The 4,581-nt window shown below is 55.2% G+C and overlaps 1 protein-coding gene across 1 annotated transcript in view; it reads left to right on the forward strand.

The window, feature by feature from the left end:
• The first annotated feature begins 3,475 nt into the window (after positions 1-3,475).
• The window catches only part of Stx1a (syntaxin 1A), a 16,725-nt gene continuing 15,619 nt past the window's right edge, over positions 3,476-4,581 (forward strand). Inside the window, exon 1 of the mRNA XM_048789931.1 lies at positions 3,476-3,482. The gene's annotated coding sequence lies outside the window, so the exon portion shown is untranslated. The remainder of the gene's footprint in view (positions 3,483-4,581) is intronic.

The following is a 4,581-nucleotide window of genomic DNA, read 5'->3' on the forward strand; positions in this document are numbered from 1 at the left end:
CACCCCCCGAGTCCTGCTCCCCATAATGGCTTGGCCAGGGCCTCGGGTGGAGGCAGATGGTGGCTCTGGACTAATGGTGGACTGGGGCCGGGGAGAACAAAAGTGGCAGTCAGCTGCCTCTCGGACAGGGGACTGGAAGTCTGTGCTCAAAACAGCTGGGATTTGCTGGGCTGGTGGTTTATAAACGCTGTCACCTGACCCTTCACATCCTTGTCTGTGGGTGCCTCCCTGAACCTCATTGTCTTCATCTGTAAAATGGGTCTAGTAGGGTGGCCTCCCTGAGAGGTTCACAGTAATGGCTAAATAAGACCCCACACTGTGACCAGTGCTTTGTACCATAAATGAGTCAGGACCAGGAAAGGAGCCCAAGAGAATAGACCTGCAGGACCCAAGAAAGCAACAACAGCACAACCTTAACATCAACAGCAACCCCCCCCCCCCACACACACACACACATACATGCACGCACACGCATGCAAACACCAGCCACGAAGGGTCAGTTGCCCTTCCTGTTCTCCTCACGACTTTGCCCCAGAAATGTCTGTTCCTGAATCTTTCACAAAGTTTCCTGCTCCAGACCTCCAGTCCCTGTACTTCCCCAGCACTGGCTTGTCATTGTCACAGCGTTTTCTCCCATCAGCCGGAGGGCTTCTGGATGAGGTGGTGACCTCATCCCAGCCCCAGCACACAGGTGCAAAGCAGGAGGAGGCAACACCCGCCTTGTCCAGCAGGTGGCAGCAGCCCCCAACATCAGGATCCCAACAGCCTTGGGCTCACCCAGGCCCAAGCCCGGGATGGAAACTTCAAACTGCGCCCAGGGCCTTGGAGAGCCCCCAAAGTCCCAGCCAGGGCTCCTTTATGGGAACACTGCTCATTCAAATGTGCGAATTTTTAACAATGCATGTGCAAACTCTGGGAATCAGTGAAATATGACCAGGTTCCTGCCCTTCAGTTCCTGAGTCTAAGGAGGGGACAGACACTGTCCGCGCCTGACAGTTAATGCTGTCATTAGGTCTTCATGGGACATGCAGAAGGAGCCCAAACTCATCCTCCTGCTCTCACAGAGGAATGATTGGAGGAGGTGATGTCTAGGGGGAAGGGCTAGGGGTCACAGACACATGCATGGGGGAGGAAGGACACAGGCTTGGGACACTGACATTGCAGAAACCAAGAGGATGCATGCCATGGGTTGTAGGGACTGCAGTGGGTGGGCACTGCACGCAACTGCTCATGGTGGTAAGGTGGGCCAGGCCACAGAGGACATGGCAAGTCACGTTGACATACCAGGACCTCCTATTGCCCAGGCAATAAGGAAAGCTCACTGCCCAGAACAAATGGGCGTGGACAGCCAGGAGTGGTGGTGCATACTGGGAACCCCGTGACTCAGGGGTCCGAGGCAGATGATGATGAAGAGCATGGGCAACTGAGAGAGACCGTGCCTCAAAGTAAAAAATTGTTGGAAGGCAGAGGGTGAAGCTCACTTCCACCCCAGTTCCACACACACAAGTGGGAGGCAGAAACAGAAGCCGGTATTGGGGCTTACAGCTGCCCCCTTCACTGCAGTGGGAACAGGACATCGAAGAACAGACAGCGGGGGGGGGGGGGGGGTGCGTGGCATGGGGACTAGGTCCCCAGGGGGAATGAGCCCCCCTCTCACAATCCCTGCCTTGGTTACCCCCTGGAGTACCCTTCCCCATCCCCCACCCAGCCACTTCCAGTCCAAATACCCCCACCCCCGCTCCACAGAGTGCCCCAGATTCCAGGAGGTCAGCTGCCCTGGGGGACCCATGGCATCTTCCACACAGGGTCTAACTCAGCCCAGGCCCTTTTTCTGGCTCTTCTGTCTCCATCCATCCATTGTCAGGAAACATTCCAGGTGGAGCATTCTTACACACACACACACACACACATACACGCACAAACACGCACACGTGAACACACGCACACACGCACTCCCTGGACAGTAGCCTATAACTTCCACTTCCACCTGAGCAAGACTATTCCTGACTCCGAGCCTCCAGCCCCTGCTGGGACCCCACATGGGCCATCCGGGCGACCCCCCGGCACGTGGAAGCAGACCCCTCGAACACCAGATGTCCCAGTCTGAAGTCACCTCCTTCCCATTCATTCCAGAGGCTAATCCTGTTGGCGCCACCTTTCCCAGGTACCCGGAATATGACCGTTTCTCACCACTACCACCTCCATGGCCCTGGGCCAGCACTGTCACCTCGAGCCTAGCAGGTGCCCCTGCTTCTGCCTCAACCCCCATCTGTCCCTTTTCAACCCAGAGCCAGGCTGTTTAAGTCAAGAAAGGGTTACATCCCTCCACTCCTTCTGGGCTTGTCCTTGCCCCCTGTAGTCCAGCGAGGACCAGGCCTCCTGGCTTCCTGGTCCTTACCCAGGTGTGCCAGGCAAGCTCAGTCCTCATGCGAGCTGTTCCCTCCACCCAAAGTGCTCCTCCCTACATGGCTCACTCCTACCTCCTTCTCAATTTCTGCACACGCCACCTCCTCAGCAAGGGCCTACCTGACCATCGAATTTAAAATCCCCCCCCAGCCCCAGCAGTCTCTACTCCTTATTTCCTACTTTATCTTCCCTATAGCACATTATCGTCACCGTGATGTTATAGACCAAGGACTCCACGAGGGCAAGGACTATTTGTCTGGCTTGTTTTCTGCTCTATCCCCAGAATCTAGAGTAGCCAGCACAGAGTAGATGCTCAATAAATACCTTTCAAACAAAGGAATGGGAATCTAACCCACAAGGCTCCGCCTTCTCTACACAGTAAAGTTTAGCATTCAAGGCCTGCCTCCCTGGCCTTGTGTGCCACCTATGCCCACTCAGGCTCACTTAGTACCACAGCAGACCCTTGACGTGCTTCAAGCATGCCCACTTCCCCCTGCCCCTGCTCTTTTCTTTCTTTTTTGGTAGCAGGGGCTTAACCCTGGGGTGCATGCCACTGAGCCACATCTCCAGCCTTTTTATTTTTTAATTTTGAGACAAGGTTTCACTAAGTTGCTTCAGTTCTCACTAAATTGCTGAGACTGGCCTCAAATTTGCAATCCTCCTGCCTCAGCCTGCCCCATTTCTGGGATTACAGGTGTGCACCACCAAGCCCAACTTCCTGTGTCTCTTTTGTCCAGGATGCTGTGACCTCATCCCACTCAATGACAGTTGTCTAGGTCACAATCCTCGCTGGCAGTCACCCTTTGGGAAGGCACTCTGGCTCCCTCTCATATTAGAACCAGATCTGGGTGCCCTACTTCACCAGGACCACCCTCAGTACAGAGCAGGGGCCCCGGCACATGGCTTCCCACGTGGTGTTTGATGAATGAATGAATAAAGTATAAGGTTTATATCAGAAAACCAGAGTTTACGGTGAAGGGCTCCCACCCCTTTCTTTATTCTTCTTTGATGCAACCATTTCATGTGTCTCAATGACTGATGCTGGGTGACCCCAGGGCTCTCTGAGGCCAGGAGCTGTCTCCACTTCCCAGACAGCCAGACTGGTCTCTAGGAAAGCTCAGTGGACCAGGAGCCAGGCAGCCTCCCCTGCCACTTGTTCCTTATAACCCTGGGCAAGGTCTTCTAGCAGGTGGGTCCTCGTTTCTCATCAGTCACATGGGGTGCCCCGGACACCGCCTCTGCAGGGCATTCAAGGTTGAAACCTGGACAACTAGAAGCAGTGAGACTGTCTTCAGTGCCAGGTTACATCCCTGGGCCAGATTTTCCAAGGAAGAAGGGAAGGCTGGAGTGTGTCCCCAGCCTGTCTCTCAGCCAGCTAACCTGTGCCGGAAGTCTGGGAGAGGTGCCAGGCCCAGACACACTGGGCGGCAGGAGCTGGACAGGCTCCAGAGTAATGCCTTGGCAGCCCTGGGAAAGGCAAAGGGGAGTGCTTGGCTTGAGGTTAAGAGGGTCTGAGCCACTACACAGAAGACAGCTGGGACTCGAGGGGATGCTGGTGTGAGTGTATGTATGTGTGCGTGCACGTGTACTCCTGCAACAGATGCTGGCAGGGACCTAAAGGTTACATCTGTTCCCGACTAGCCCCCCACTTCCAGTCCTCCGCAGGTACTACTAAGATCTTCCCATTGATCCAGCAGGAACCTGGGCCCCAGTCTAAGCTGCTCCAGCTTCCAGATAGGAAGTAGGACCTCAGGCCTGGGGCTCAGGGTTGGGGAAGTGGGAAAAGGGGAAGGAGGGACCTGTAGCTTAAATCTCCCTTTCCCAAAGATCAAGGGCTTCCTACATTCTGCTAGGCGTGGAAACTAAAGAAAAAAGGGCGGTCACCCAGCATGGGACAGATTAAACTGAGAAGTTTTGGGGAAAGAGGGGCCCAGAGCCTGTGTCTGGAGGAGATGATGGGAGAAGTGGAAGAGCAGGGGCTCAGAGGCTGGAACTCTCCGTGGCGGGGGGGGGACTTTGAGTAAAGGAAGGAAGGGGCGCAGGGGGTCCCTAGTCAATAAAGTCAAGGAGGGAGTTCCAATCTCTAGCCAAACCGGGGCGAAGTGACAAGCTCTGGAGTGAGGATCCAGGGTCCAGACCGAGGACGCCCAGTGGCCGACTGGAAAGAGGGCTGGG

This window comes from Marmota marmota, unplaced genomic scaffold, assembly GCF_001458135.2.
Source record: "Marmota marmota marmota unplaced genomic scaffold, marMar, whole genome shotgun sequence".
In the NCBI taxonomy this organism is placed as follows: Eukaryota; Metazoa; Chordata; class Mammalia; order Rodentia; family Sciuridae; genus Marmota; species Marmota marmota.